Here is a 16,414-nt window from a genome sequence, read left to right on the forward strand (position 1 = left end):
GGCTTTTCACGAAATAGTGTCGCGTTTATGTGGAACGTCTGTTGATGTTTGCATCCATTGGCGATGTTTGGATCTGAGCTTTTGAAGGGAGGTTGGAAGCCCACCTTGCTTGTCTGTTATGCAGGCCCTCTAACTGATAAGGGCCGCTTCGACATTTCTACCCCTCAAAAAAGAATGCGCAGCACCACAAACATCCATAGGAGTAGGAGCATCCTAGTCGATATTCATAAGTTCATGGCTGGCTGAAGCTGGAGCGGCGACGCAGCAGGGGCAGCTGGCGGTGGAGGTAGAGGCTGAGGCAGAGGTGGAAGCGGAGGTTCCGTCACAGGGCGGCTGGCAACAGGCCCTGGCAGTTCCCCTTGTGCGTAGTTGTCCACCAGATGTGGGCATGGCTGGTTGAGGTGCCGGTGGGAGCAGAACCACCGGCCCACCAGAGAGATGACATCGTCCGGCCGCAGACGTTGGTGATGACGGCAGGCGCCCAGGGTGCCGGTGGACGAGAGGAGATCCGCACCCAGTCCTCCTGCCCGACATGGAAGGAGTGCGCCGGTGTGCGGCAGAAGGGTGAGAAGTATCAGGAACAAGGACAGATAAGAAGAGCGGAATGATCTACTGTGAAGTATCTATGCCGGACTTTTATGGGCATGGGGGGGGGGGGGGAGGGGCAGCGCTGTGTGTAGCCAAAAAAAAAAAAAAGCACAGCCTCCTCCAGTGGGTGATGGCTCAGCAGCTTATCGAGCTGGATCTTGAACGTCCACACAAAACGTTCTGCCTGGCCGTTTGATGCAGGGTGAAATAGGGCAGTGTCGACAAGGGAAATCCCATGAGCAGCACAGTATTGCTTAAACTTGATCAAAATACGTTGTGGACCGTTATCCGTAACGATCGTTTTGGGGACTCCCTCGGCAGCAAAGAGGTGCCAGGGAACTTTGATAGTCTGAGGAGAAGTGGTGTTCATCATGTGGGATACGTAATGGTATCCTGACCTGGAGTCGATCAGGATGAGCCACTGGGAACCGTGAAACGGCCCTGCGAAATCCAAGTGGAGACATTCCCACGGAACAGCTGCATCTGGCCACGCAAAATACTGGCGTGAGGTTGCTGCCTGACGTGTTTGGCACATGGTGCAGGCCGACAGGAGGAGGCAATGTCTTTATCCAATCCGCGCCAATAAAGGTATCAGCGAACCAGCTATTTGGTGAGGATGATTCCCCAGTGGCCACCATGGAGGAGGTCGAGGACACTGCGGCGCAATGTATGGGAAATGACCACCCAGGGGTCATCCAGATCACTATGCAAAAGGATGACGCCACAGCAGAAAAATAGACTGTGCCAATTATCCCAAAAATGCTAGACTTCCACACCACCGACGCTACGACAGCTGGTTGGCCAGCCTGCAGCGATTTGGCTGCAGAGAGCTTGCAGTGTCCGATCCTGAGCGGTGACCCACCAGACCACATCGGCATCCAATGGAAGCGCGCCCAAGGCTGCGTCCACGTCGGCTCCACATGGAAACAAACCAAGGAGGAGGCATCAAACTAACGGTCCGCTCTGGCAAGCAGCCGGGAAAGAAATCGGCGTTTCTCTGCCTGTCAGAGGTGCTATAGACAATATCAAAATCGAATATGGCCAGGAAAAGCGTCCAACGCTGGAGGCGGCGTGGTGTCCGGGTGGGCACTGCAGCACCTGGGTGAAACAAAGAAACCATAGGTTTGTGGTCAATCTGCAGAGTGAAATAACGACCATGCACGAAATCGTAGAATTTCATCAGGGCGAAAACCGGCGACAAAGCTCCCTTTTCAATTTAACTGTATTTGGTTTGAGTGTCGGTCATTGATGCGAAAGCCACCGGCCTCTCAACGCCGTTGACCACTTGAGAGAGGACCGCACCTAGGCAATAGTCCGATGCGTCGGCGGTGATGATGAGGGGCATGGGAGGGTTGTAAACAACCAGACAAGGAGGGTGGAAGAGCGTCTTCTTAATACTTGTGAAAGCCTGCTCACACGCCGTGTCCGAAACCCAACGCACACCATTGCGCAATAACCTGGTCAGGGGCGCCGAAATCTCGGCGGGGGGGGGGGGGGGGGGGGGGTATAAAACCCCAATACCCCAATAATAGTTGATTTGCCCGAGGACGTAGTTGCTTCACGTTGATGGGAGGAGGTAGGTTTTGAATGCCCTCGAAATAGTCCTCAGAGGCGTGGTGGCCGTGAGCATCGATCATGAACCCAAGATAACTGACCTCACACGCAAAAGTCACTTTTCTTTCTGGCAACGCAGGTTCGCCTCAGAAAAACCTGAAACAGCCGATCCAGCTTGTCCGCGAGGTCCACAACGGACGAACCACTGACGATGACATCATCCAGATAATTTGCCACACTTGGCACCTGACTTGTGAGGTGTTCTAAATAACGTTGGAAAATGGTGGGGGCACTGACAATGCCAAATGGGAGGCGGTTATACTGGAAAAGGCCACACGGGGTACTGATGACTAGGGTCTGCTGCGATTCCTCGTCCAACGGCAGCTGGAAAGCAGCATTGCGCAAATCAATTTTGGCGAAAATGGTGGAGCCCCCAAGACGTGTGAACGTGTCATCCACCGATGGGACAGGATATGTACCGATGACGGACCCAGAATTTACCGTCACCTTAAAATCGCCACATATGCATAAAGCACCGTTTGGCATAGCTCGACTAACACGATAGGCGTCTCCCGGCGACTGTGCGCGACGGCAGACGGGATGCCTTCGTCTTGTAAGCGGCGAAGTTCCACCTGGAGCCTATCCTGGAGAGCAAAGGGGACCGGGTGGGCCTTAAAAAAAAAAAACAACGAGGGACAGTAGAGGGAAGAAGCTGAACATGTGTGGTGAAACCCCTCACCCCTGGTGTGGAGGATGAGAACAACGTTTCGAATTTGCTGAGCAAAGGGGCGAGGAGGGTATCTGAGGAGGGGATCGAAACTGCCTGTACTCCGTCCTGCACTAACAAACCCAGACGACCAAAAATGCCCAGACCCAGAAGGTTAGCCGGCCGGGGTGGCCGAGCGGTTATAGGCGCTACAGTCTGGAACCGCGCGACCGCTACGGTCGCAAGTTCGAATCCTGCCTCGGATATGGATGTGTGTGATGTCCTTAGGTCAGTTAGGTTTAAGTAGTTCTAAGTTCTAGGGGACTGATGACCTCAGAAGTTGAGTCCCATAGTGCTCAGAGCCATTTGAACCATTTTTGAACCAGGTTAGTAGCGCCGGGAGAGCCAAACACCAAAAACTGAGTGGTGAAGGAATGACCGTTTCAAGCTTCTGACAATCCACACCCCAACTCGTAGAACGTTATCCTTTCGTTGATTATTCAAGATTTTCTCATGGTAACTTCCCCCTTGGCAGTTCTCTCCGAAATGGAGAACTGTTCCGGAATCCTTGGCTAATGGAGAGATCAACAAGACGCTTTTTCAATTACAGGACACATGTCCTCTGGATACAGGTTATGTGTTTTTAATGCAGTGGTTTCGATTGCCTTCTGCATTCTCATGCTGTTGATCATTGCCGATTCTTCCGCCTTTAGGGGCAGTTTGCCACCCCTAGGACCACAGAGTGCCCTGACTCTCTGTCTGCTCCTCCACCTTGTTTGACAAGGCTGCTGCAGATTGTAGGTGACTTCTTATGCCGGAAGTCTTCGGCCGCCAATGCAGATCATTAATCAAAATTTAAGCGATGGTGGGTTTAGAACCCAGGACAGATAACGCTTTTATTACTAATCAAAGACCTACCCCTTTTCTTTTTTTTCGTAATAATTCGCTACATTTTTTCCAAGCGGACGTCCCACGACACGCATTAAAGTATTAAAGTTCACAGTTGATCTATTCACTCAGTTTTTTTTTTTTTTCTTTTTCAGAGGCAGATAACTCTCTGACTGAACACGCTGAGCTACCTTGCCCGCGCCTCTAGACTACAGGTGGCCAGGATACAATTCGCTAATACCGTCTAAACCAGTCTCTAAATTTGACGATGTCTCAGTTCAACAAGGAAGAAATTCCACAAGTTTCTTGAGGTACGCAATTTGCAGCAGAAGCCGTTCATTGATGGTTAAATGCAACGGAGCTACCAAACTGCAGAAATGTTGTTTGTTACGTTCACTCAGTGTTCAAGATAGCTCCAGCCGTCTGCAGTGGGGTTAAGGTTAGTCCATTGTCTTAGTGGTGATTCTTATGCTCTTCCATTAATTCCGCAATTTCTTGCTCATTCTTTATGGTAACGCTTTGTACTGCTGAATTGTTTTAAAGGTAGTTTCAGAAGATCTAATCTTTTTTCTTTAAATGTGTCAAGTCAGTGATTGATGATAGTTCCTTTATTCCCTTCTGTAAGCTCATGTGACATTACTGCCGTGCATTGTGTGAAAAAGAGTGCCAACTGAAATATTGTATATATTCGTGTCATTTCGGAAAGTAGATTATTTTTGCAATTCGGAATCTTGAGCACCATTCAGTCATTAGTGAGCACTCTAACGAGCCCCTTGTGTTATCAGCTTACGTGTAACAAAGCTTAGGGAAGTCCAGTCTTCACGAAAAAAGGACGCTGTTTCAGAGTGTATAGGGCTTTCTGACTCTCCATCTAGGGAAGTCAAAATAACCATCGGTAATATTAAGAGTAAAATGGGAATACCACTGTTAAATGCAGAGGAGAGAGCGGGTAGGTGGAAAGAACACATTGAAGGGATCTATGATGGGTAGGACTTGTCTGATGACGTGATAGAAGAAGAAACAGGAGTCGATTTAGAAGAGATGGGAGATCTAGTATTAGAATCACAATTTAAATGAGATCTGGAAGACTTAAAATAAATAAAGCAGAAGTGATAGATAACATTACATCAGAATCTCTAAAATCATTGGGAGAAGTGCAACCAAATGACTATTCACGTTGGTGTGTACAATCTATGAATCTAGCGACTAGCGACTTTTAGGATAATTGCGAGGGCCGACCAGTGCGAGATTTATCGCACATTTAGGGAAACCATCCAGACAATTCGGATGATTGCAAGGGCCGACCAGTGCGAGATTTATCGCACAATCAGCTGAATAGCTCGTGCATCAAAGTTGCTGACTAAAATAGAGAAGAACGGAAAAGAGAATTGAGGAAGTGTTGGATGACGATCAGTTTGGCATTAGCATAGGTAAAGGCACCAGACAGTCAATGCTGACGTTGCCATTGATAACGGAAGCAATATTGAAGGAAGAGCAAGACACGTTCATAGGATTTGTCCACCTAGAGAGAGCATGACACTATGTAAAATGGTGCAAGATGTTGGAAATTCTGGGAAAAATCGTGGTAAGCTATAGGGCGAGACGGGTAGTAAACAGTATGTACAAGAACCAAGAAGGAATAATATGAGTCGAAGACCAAGTACGAAGTACTCGGATTAAAAAGGGTGTAAGACAGGACTTAGTCTTTCGCCCCTACTGTTCAATCTAAAAATCGACGAAGCAATCATGGAAATAAACGAAAGGTTCAAGAGTGCAATTAAAATTCAAGGTGAAAGGATGTCAATGATAAGATTAAATGACAATTTTTTAAATCCTCAGGTGCCGACAGGTGTTGTTGATATACCTCGATGGGAACAGCCGAAAATGTGTGCCCCGACCGGGAGTCGAACCCGGGATCTCCTGCTTACGTGGCAGACGCTCTATCCATCTGAGCCACCGAGGACACAGATGACTAGTGCGACTGCAGGGACTTATCCTAATAGATATTAGGAACATTACGTATGTAGATTGTGGACAGCTGGGAATGTGGGTCTCACGGGAAGCGTGCAAGGAATAAGTCCCTGCAGTCGCGCTATTCGTCTGTGGCCTCGGTGGCTCAGATGAATAGAGCGCCTGCCATGTAAGCAGGAGATCCCGTGTTCGAGTCCCGGTCGGGGCACATATTTTCGGCTGCTCCCATCGACGTATATCAACAACACCTGTCGGCAGCTGAGGGTTTCAATTAATTATCATTTATTCTAGAGACGCTGCACGGTCATCAATGCTATCTGTTCCTTCGCGAACAGTTACTATCTTCATATATAATGATAAGATTCGCAGATGACATTGCTATCCTTCGTGAAAGAAAAGAAGAATTACAGGATCTGCTGAATGGACTGAACAGAACTTTGAATACCGAATATAGATTGACAGTAAATCGAAGAAAGACGAAAGTAATGAGAACTAACAGAAATGAAAACAATGGTGAACTAAACAAATGTGTGTGTGTGTGTGTGTGTGTGTGTGTGTGTGTGTGTGTGTGTGATTTAATAAGGGACCAAACTGTTGAGGTCATCGGTCCCTAGACTTAACACACTACTTACAGTCTGCCTTCGGCAGGGCAACAGAGCAGACGCGTCCGTGCTGACCGCGTGCGGAGCGCGACCTCGCCTTGTTTACATTTTGACGGCCGTTCCTTAAGTGCCGGCTTACCGTGTACGATCCATGGCGAACCGTTACCGTAAATCTACACTCCGATTTACATTCTGCAACGATTATGCCCGACCCAAAGCACTCGAGGTGGAGCGTTTTCTGCGAGATGAAGTGAAGATCCCGGTGACCGATATTATCGGCATACATTTGTCCATCGTGAGCAGCACGGTGTATGTTAAGATCATTAACGACACGGCTTGCGAACGCATCCTACGTGAGACCATACAGGGGCTCCGCTTCTGTCATGCTGATGGCAATGTGGGGGAGGTAACCATCGACCACGCAGGCTTAGGTATGCGAACGATACGCATTTTCGAATTGCCACCATTGATCTCCGAAGCCACGTCCCGTCCTACTTACAGATCAGCGGATGCCGTGCAATAATTATATACGACGGCCAGCCTCGGACCTGTTCCGGATGCGGCAAAGAAGGCCACCTTAGATCCGAATGCCTACAACGGCGTACTACGCAACTTCCTGCTGCCGAAGAACCACCCACGTCGCAACCTACGGTGCTACCGGTGACCTACGCCGCTGCTCTAGCTTCTCCTACCGCTTTGCAACGTCGCCCGGTCACCACAAATGACGCCACCAACGAGCCCGACCAGACACCGACGGAGAGCGCCTCGGACGACCCGCCGCCTCGGCCGGCCATCGGCGCCGCTCCGACAATGCCGACGCAACCGGACGCTGACCCTGACCTCGGCAACACGATGGAGATCGACTCACTCATCGTTCCTACAGCGGCCTTTCTGCCAGAGCGACGCGACTCCCTTCCGTCGTCGGACACGGAGGGTGGCACAAGGAAAAACGTTCTCCGAAACGTCGCAAGCGAAAACGTCGCACAGTTTCCGGCCAATAGGAGACGTTACAAGTCGAGGAGGACGCAACCGTCGACCAGCACGAGGCCTCAGAACCCGCTACTGCTGACGGAGACGTTATGAGCGCGGAGACATCCACCGGTATGCCTTCGCCCCGTGCTGATGCTGAACTAAATCATGAACATATCACAGGCGACACTACACCACGCACCATTACAACATTTTCTGCAGACCAAATGGAAGATACACCGGTGCCCGCTTCCACGGCGTGGCACGAGGAGGAGGTCACGGAGCAGGACCCGTTACGGGACCCTGCGCCGTCGCGGCCGCACCACTAATCATACTCTCCCCAGAATCCCCTGCGGGCCAGCGGGATAACGCTCCGCTGCAACGCCCACGCCCTTGCGCGGACAGCGGAGTGGACCAGTCTCCCGGATATCAATGGCTATACCGCCCACGCCTCCGCGAGTGATCCTATGGGCCGCGGAGTGGCCATCTACGTCCGCCACGGGATTTCTGTGACCGACGTCGCCTTCCTTCCATCATCTCGGGGCATGGCACTCTGCCATGGGGACACGCATCGTTAATGTCTACGCTCCCTCAGGCACCGACCGACGGCATGAAAGAACCCAGTTTTATTCCGAGGAAATCGCTCCCTTGTTTTTAGGGCGTTATGACCACTGCCTACTAGGAGGTGATTTTAACTGCGTTCTGCATCCCAAAGATCAGATTCCCCACTATACTACATGCCTGGAACTGCGTATAGTGGTGCGAGACCTCCTGCTTCACGATACCTGGGAAGTTCAACACGGCGACCGTTCTGGCCATACCTTTCTTACTAGTCATTCCGCAAGCCGAATAGACAGAATATATGTCTCACAAACTCTTAGATCTGCGAAAAGGGGGCGCCGAACGCTGGCCGCTGGCCTTTTCCGACCATTGCGCTTACATCTGTACGGTCCTCCTTCCGCCGCAATCAGTATGGCGCAACCGAGCGCCATGGAAACTAAATACTTCACACCTGCATGACCTGGCATGTCGCCAACAAGTCACTGAAACGTGGACAGCCTGCGAACGACGCCTGTCCCGCTACCGCTCGACATTGACATGGTGGTTGGACTGCGCCAAGCCGGCGATCCGGAGAACACTGATGAGATACGGGAAGGACATGGCCGACTGGCATCGCAACACTGTTGACTTCTATTATGCGATTCTCCGAGATCTGGACGCTCAACCGTCAACCTCGGACAACCAGTTGGAACGGCAAAGAACTAAGGCGAAGATAATTGCGCTGGCACGCCGAAAACGGCAAGGGGTGGTGATACGGACGCGACGCCACGATCACGCGGGTTTAGAAATTCCATCCATGCATCATATAGTGTCCGACGAATGACGACGTCGTCGGCAGATCATCAGCACTCTGACCACGCCTCATGGCACGCAGGTGACCACTCAGAATGACATCGTCCACGCATTCGTCGAGCGCTACCACCGTACTTATAGTGAAGAAGACGCTGAAACTGCAGCAGACGACTCCATTTTGCATTACGTTACGCGCCCCCTCCCCCACACGGAGGCGGATGCTTTGACAGTGGTGGTCACGCGAGACGAAGTCAACAACGCAATCGTCAAGGGTGCTGTCAACAGATCGCCCGGCATTGACGGCTTACCGATTGAGTTTTACCGTACCTTTCGAGACCTCATGGCACCACGGTGGACGACTATGTATCAAGAACTGATGACGTCTGACCAAGCAATCCCATCCGCCTTTGCTGAGGGCATCATCATACCAGACCACAAACCAGCCCGTGGTTCGATGGTCACGAGTTACAGACCGCTCACCCTACTCAATGCCGATTACAATATTTTCGCGCGCTTACTGGCAATGCGGCTCCGAACAATACTCCCTCATATCCTCTCGCCAGAGCAAACGACGCCTGGAGGACAGGTTAACATACAGACTGCCACAGGGGAATGCTGCGACTTAATTGCGATTGCGGCGGCGTGCAGCGGTCGTCGCTATAGACTTCGACAGCGCCTTCGATAAAGTGCGTCATCGTTTCCTGTTTTCGGTGGCAGCTCGAATGGGCATCCCCCCTCCGTTTATCGACGTCATCCGGCGTCTTTACAACAGTGCCAGTTCACGTGTCCAAGTCAATGGACGTTTAGCAGAGCCGGTACCTATATGCCGTTCGATACGGCAGAGGTGCCCCTTTCTACCCTCCTGTATGCCATTGCCCTTGAGCCCCTTATTGGGAACTTGACGACCAAGCTCTCTGGCCTCACCCTACTCCAACACACTTTTCGCTGTCGGGCATATGCTGATGACCTCCTCCTCCTCATTCGCTCCGGCTCTGAGATTCTTGAATTGTATCAACTAGGACCCACTAACTGCATAAGGTGGTGGGTTGTTATGTATCATAAATATATTTGAAGTTCTCCCTCTGCCAACTGCAATTGGGCGCAACCTTCAGGCTTTTGGCTATTATCTCATGGCTGGTTCCATGTTTAAAGTCCGTTATGAGACACTTACCCCGCCCCCACGGGATGGTGACGTCGGGCTCGTCAATGTCCGTATGCGAGCATGAGTACCATGAGAAAACAGTGGATGGGCCAGGGTACATCTCTAACACGCAGGTTGCTTGAGGTCCTCCTACCTGCTTCCATCTCACCACCGGTGTCTGGCGGCCATATCGTGCCTCATTTGTCTCATATTTCGACCTATTTCGTCTTTACAACAATAAAATTTTGCAAACTTTTACGTTTATGGTTTTTGGGATGGATTATAATTAGAAATGCAATATTGCTGGCAAAAGTTAATTATATTCTGAATGAAATGATTTTACAAGCGTTCAAATGGGACTTACTTTTTACAATAATCTTACAACTAGCAATGCGCAAACATACCTTCAGTAGTCTTGAGTTTCTCAAAAAATTAATTCAATAATATTAGTTCCTCTTATTATAATACGAGGTGCATTCAAGTTCTAAGGCCTCCGATTTTTTTTCTCCGGACTGGAAAGAGATAGAAACATGCGCATTGTTTTAAAATGAGGCCGCGTTCATTTTCAATACGCCCCAGAGATGGCAGCACCGTACGGCAGATGGAATTTTACCGCCAGCGGCGAGAATGAGAACTGTTTTAAATACTTAAAATGGCGACGTTTTCCTTACTTGAACAGCGTGCAATCATTCGTTTTCTGAATTTGCGTGGTGTGAAACCAATTGAAATTCATCGACAGTTGAAGGAGACATGTGGTGATGGAGTTATGGATGTGTCGAAAGTGCGTTCGTGGGTGCGACAGTTTAATGAAGGCAGGACATCGTGTGACAACAAACTGAAACAACCTCAGACTCGCACAAGCCGGTATGACGACATGACTGAGAAAGTGGAGAGAATTGTTTTGGGGGATCGCCGAATGACTGTTGAACAGATCGCCTCCAGAGTTGGCATTTCTGTGGGTTCTGTGCACACAATCCTGCATGACGACCTGAAAATGCGAAAAGTGTCATCCAGGTGGGTGCCACGAATGCTGACGGACGACCACACGGCTTCCCGTGTGGCATGTTGCCAAGCAATGTTGACGTGCAACGACAGCATGAATGGGACGTTCTTTTCGTTGTTTGTGACAATGGATGAGACGTGGATGCCATTTTTCAATCCAGAAACAAAGCGCCAGTCAGCTCAATGGAAGCACACAGATTCACTGCCACCAAAAAAATTTCGGGTAACCGCCAGTGCTGAAAAAATGATGGTGTCCATGTTCTGGGACAGCGAGGGCGTAATCCTTACCAATTGCGTTCCAAAGGGCACTACGGTAACAGGTGCATCTTACGAAAATGTTTTGAAGAACAAATTCTTTCCTGCACTGCAACAAAAACGTCCGGGAAGGGCTGCGCGTGTGCTGTTTCACCAAGACAACGCACCCGCACATCGAGCTAATGTTACGCAACAGTTTCTTCGTGATAACAACTTTGAAGTGATTCCTCATGCTCCCTACTCACCTGACCTGGCTCCTAGTGACTTTTGGCCGCACATTCACCAGCCGTGCTGCTATTGCCTCAGCGATTTTCCAGTGGTCAAAACAGACTCCTAAAGAAGCCTTCGCCGCTGTCATGGAATCATGGCGTCAGCGTTGTGAAAAATGTGTACGTCTGCAGGGTGATTACGTCGAGAAGTAACGCCAGTTTCATCGATTTCGGGTGGGTAGTTAATAAGAAAAAATCGGAGGCCTTAGAACTTGAATGCACCTCGTAGTTAGCTGATGTCTCTGTACATCCGTTTATAATCTCTTGTAAATCATAGCTAGTGGCTGGCAGGCACACCGCTCCTCTCAACCTCTCGCTTCAGACCTGCTACCGACTCGCTTCACTTCTCGCTTACTACTGACTTCCTACGAACGCTAAAGTGCCGTTTCTCCTGCCAACAATGCTTTCTGGTGCAGACAATCCCTGCTACCATTACAAAATGTATCAATGCGCGGTCTTCCCCGCTCTTTTCTTAAAATGTATCCATACGCGGTCTCTCCCGCCCTTTTTAAAATTTTATCAATTTGCGGTCTCTCTTGGCAACAATACTTTGGTGCAGACATTCCCTCCTACCACAATTATTTCCAACATGACAAATATTAATTATTCCTACTTAATCCTATTAATAAAATATAAACATCTTTCATAAATTGTGATTTGACAATAAACACTAGAAATATACACGTCTTACAACAGTTACATACATAGCAGTCTCCCAGATACGCGCCCACCCAGGACTAAGGATTTTTACAGCCTGCTGCTGTGCTGTGTTCTCCGTAATGTGATGGAGACCAAACAACCCTCCATCCAGTGGCCCATAGTGTGGACTAACGTCAACCAGCCCTTCCTCCCTATGAACATCCCGGCACTGTGGTATCACATAGTCAACAGGAAATTTGCCAAGAAGCAGCGACTGCACAACATTGGCTTGTCAGAATCCCCTCTTTGTCTCCTTTGCCAGCAACTGGACACTGATGAACACCGTCTGACATGCGCCTCTTCGCAAGATGTATGGCGCTTCGTGCAGCAAATCATTGCCTGCTATCTCCGGGTGCCACCTGACAATTGAACCTCGAATGTTCCTATACCCGGGGGACAAACATTTTTCCGCCTCCAAATGTCATGCTATTACGTGGGTCAAAGGGTGGGCGGTCGCTTATTTCTTTCATGAGGGACCTAAATCACGCCTCGACTTCTGGACCTATTTACGAACAGCCCATGCAGCTCTCGTTACCGAACATCATTTGCTAACTACCTTCGAGCTGTCTTTGTTAGACCTCCACTGAGTTGGGAGGGGGAGGGGGGGTTCCTGGGTCCGAGGGCACCTACCCCTCCTTCCCTGGTGGTGTCTGAGTTGAAGCCGCCTACAATCGATTCTACTTCTGACCTCCGCGGATGGGAGATTGAGTCGCAGATTGCGGGGATTTTATTTCTTTTTGCTTTTCCTTTTTCTTTTCTTTTTCTTTACCCAGAATTTATATTTCTTTTTCTCTTTCGCCGATGTGTTCACATAATTTCATGATAATAGTGAATATTACAAAAACACATGCAAATAAATAAATAACAACGTCTTCCACTACTGTTGATTCCTGTGTCTCCCACTTCCCTAAGCACTACAGGTTCGGTGGTGGTGAGAGGGACACTGTGGTCAGGCCTCGGGTTCCGACCCCTGCCCACTTTGCCCCCCGAGCCCCCACCTCTCCACTACCCCCCCCCCCCCCCCGCCCTCCCAAAAAAGGATAAAAAAGCGGTTCTAGAAAAAAAAGATGTAAAGAGCGCCTGCCATGTAAGCAGGAGGTCCCGTGTTCGAGTCCCGGTCGGGGCACACATTTTCGGCTGCTCCCATCGACGTATATCAACAACACCTGTCGGCTGCTAAGGGTTTCAATTAATTACATTTTTTCTAGAGAAGCTGCACGGTAATCAATGCTATCTGATCCTTCGAGAACATTTACTATCTTCATACATAATGATAAGATTTGCATATGACATTGCTATCCTTCGTGAAAGAGAAGAATAATTACAGGATCTGCTGAATAGACTGAACAGAACTTTGAATACCGAATATAGATTGACAGTAAATCGAAGAAAGACGAAAGTAATGAGAAGTAACAGAAATGAAAACAATGGGGAACTAAACAAATGTGTGTGTGTGTGTGTGTGTGTGTGTGTGTGTGTGTGTGTGTGTGATTTACTAAGGGACCAAACTGTTGAGGTCATCGGTCCCTAGACTTAACACACTACTTAAACAAACTCATGCTAAGAACAACACACACACCCATGCCCGAGGGAGGACTCGAACCTCCGGCGGGAGCAGCCGCGCAATCCGTGACTAGCGCCTTAAACCGCGCGGCCACACTGCGCGGTTAAACTGAACATCAGGATTGGTGATCACGAAGTAGATGAAGCTAAGGAATTCTGCTGCCTAGGCAGTAAAATAACGCATGGCGAATGCAGCAAGGGGACAAACCAGCACTGCAAAAAGGTCATTCCTGGCCAAGAGAAGTCTGCTAGTATCAAACTTAGGCCTTAATTTGCGGAATAAATGTATGAGAACGTACATCTGGAGTACAGCAATGTATGGTAATGAAACATTGACTGTGGGAAAGCCGGAACAGAAGAGGATCAAACCATTTGAGGTGTGGTGCTACAGACGAATGTTGAAAATTAGGTGGTCTGGTAAGGTAAGAAATGAGGAGGTTCTCCGCATAATCTGTGAGGAAAGGAGCATGTGGAAAACACTGATAAGGAGAAGGGACAGCATGACAGGACATCTGTTAAGACATGAGGGAATGACTTCCATGATACTAGTGGGAGCTGCAGAGGGTAAAAACTGTAGAGGAAGACGGAGATTGGAGTACATCCACCAAATAATTGGGGACGTAGGTTGCAAGTGCTACTCCGAGAGGAAAGGTTGGCACAGAAGAGGAATTCGTGACGGACTGCATCAAACAAGTTAGAAGACTGACGACTTAAAGAAAAGAAAAATGAAAAAGCACCGGGATTTCTCGGTGCTTTGAAGTCAACCTCTGAACAGTTTTTGACTGATTGTTGGGGAAATGGGACCTATATGGGAAAACAGACTTTCCGGGTGACTTTCACTGATGAAATCTTCTCGAGTTATGAGCCGAGTAGTCACGTCGTGTTGTCGCAACGTTTTGGCGAGTTTCCTGCTCATCTTCGCCTGAAGGTGACGAGTAGCAAACTCGGCGAAACGTTGTGGCAACACGATGCCATGACTCGGCTGGTAAACCGAAAAGATTTCACACTCATAGACGTGCGTAGATAACACTTGAATTTGGTAAGACGACTGTATATCTAGAATCCTTGTGTGTATTACTTGAATATTTCTACACAGTGAACGAGGATTTATCTTAACCACGCGATTACTGTGCGATTACGTGGAATAGAAAATGTGGAGAAACGATTTTCAGCATTACCCATGATTAGATGTGATTTCGGTTTACTTATCACTCGTACATTTATCTATTTATATTCCTTCTATGGTACAATTTCAGAATATGAAATTTCAGAATACATATTAATTATCAACAGTTACTTTCACGATCTTTGTTTCAAATATGAGAGCTCGCTATATCCCAAAATGTTTTTGTTTCGGAGTGTACACCATGTGCTCATGGCGGAGCTCGTCCATAGCACGACCACATAGCGGAACACATTGTGCATTAGCACTTTTCTTTCAGTCCACTTTTCCAGCGAAGGGCGTTCTACTAACAAGACTACAAGTGAGCGAAAAATTATCCTGTTGTTCCACAAGAGTTTTTCACTCTTTCGAGAGTGATCAGATACGGATGAATTACAGCAGAAATACAGCAGAAATACAGCAGAGTTCCACACAGTCAAGAAAATATAAGATAGTTGTTTTTGTAGTTGATGCTGGAATACTTCAGGTGTACTTCATGTTTTTACCCTTAATGATTTCTGATGGACGTTGATGGTTAACTATGTGTTCAGTCGTTGGGAAGGTTATTCCATTGTTCACAGTATTGTAGTACGTAGTACTATGAACTGAAATTTCATGTTGAATTATAATTAATAATATTTAAGTAATTAATTGGTATGATAGTGTATTCCAATCCGTTTAACTGTTCGATGTATTGGATTATGAGTACAGTTTCTTCAGCGGATCCTCTTTGCATTCTGGGTTGTTAAGTCTTCTAGTCAGATGCAGAATTAAGTATTAGTCTGATGCTACACAGATGCATTATCACACAGATGTAATACCAGTTATCAGTCAGATGTGATATCAGTTAGAAGAAACGCAAGTCACACTAAACACGAATAACTTCCAGTATAATCTGCTTTCCAGAGTGAATTGTTCACTCTGCAGCGGAGTGTGCGCTGTTACGTAACATCCTGGCAGATTAAAACTGTGTGCCGAACCGAGACTCGAACTCGCGACCTTTGCCTTTCGCGAGGTACTGGCGGAAGTGGAGCTGTGAGGAGGTGTCGTGAGTTGTGCTTGGTTAGCTCAGTCGGTAGAGCCCTTTCCCCGCCAACGGCAAAGGTCCCGAGTTCGGGTCTCGGTCCAGCACACAGTTTTAATCTGCCAGGAAGTTTCATAATCTGCTTTATGAGACTTTTGAGTCGACCACAACTGTCTGAAGGTTTACTGCATTTTTGTATTGTAGATCTCTTGACTGTTCTGAGAGAGAACTGAGACCAATCAAATTATATAAAACGATCGTTTATGTGTCAGAATATGAGAAAAACTGTTGTAAGAAATAAGGAACTTTGCCAGATGTTCACGTTCTACACTATCGATTGAGAGTGAATGGATAACGACGAAACCCAGTGAAGATAAAATGGCTGTCAGTGTCATTGTGTTTGAAAATGAGGATCTGAGAATTTTGCACACTTTCTTCGTCATCCTAGGAGACAATCTGAGGTTCTATTGACAGTAATGAGTAATATGCAGTACAATACACAAGGGCTGTGTGGGACAGCATTCCACATCTACTGTAGAAGAAGGAACGCAGTGAACACAGCAACATCAACAAATGTGTGTGAATTCCTAACGGACCAAACTGCTTAGGTCATCGGTCCCTAGACTTACACACTACTTAAACTAACTTATGCTAAGAACAACACACAC

General features: G+C 48.1%; 1 protein-coding gene and 1 non-coding gene across 2 annotated transcripts in view; both read right to left on the reverse strand.

Annotated features, from left to right (window-relative positions):
• LOC126482114 (uncharacterized) overlaps positions 1–16,414 on the reverse strand; it is a 191,300-nt gene that overhangs the window by 136,204 nt on the left and 38,682 nt on the right. The window lies entirely within an intron of this gene.
• Positions 5,626–5,699, reverse strand: Trnat-cgu (transfer RNA threonine (anticodon CGU)). The gene has a single exon. It is a non-coding gene; the product is annotated as a tRNA-Thr (tRNA).

Source organism: Schistocerca serialis, chromosome 5 (genome assembly GCF_023864345.2).
Source record: "Schistocerca serialis cubense isolate TAMUIC-IGC-003099 chromosome 5, iqSchSeri2.2, whole genome shotgun sequence".
Lineage (NCBI taxonomy): Eukaryota > Metazoa > Arthropoda > Insecta > Orthoptera > Acrididae > Schistocerca > Schistocerca serialis.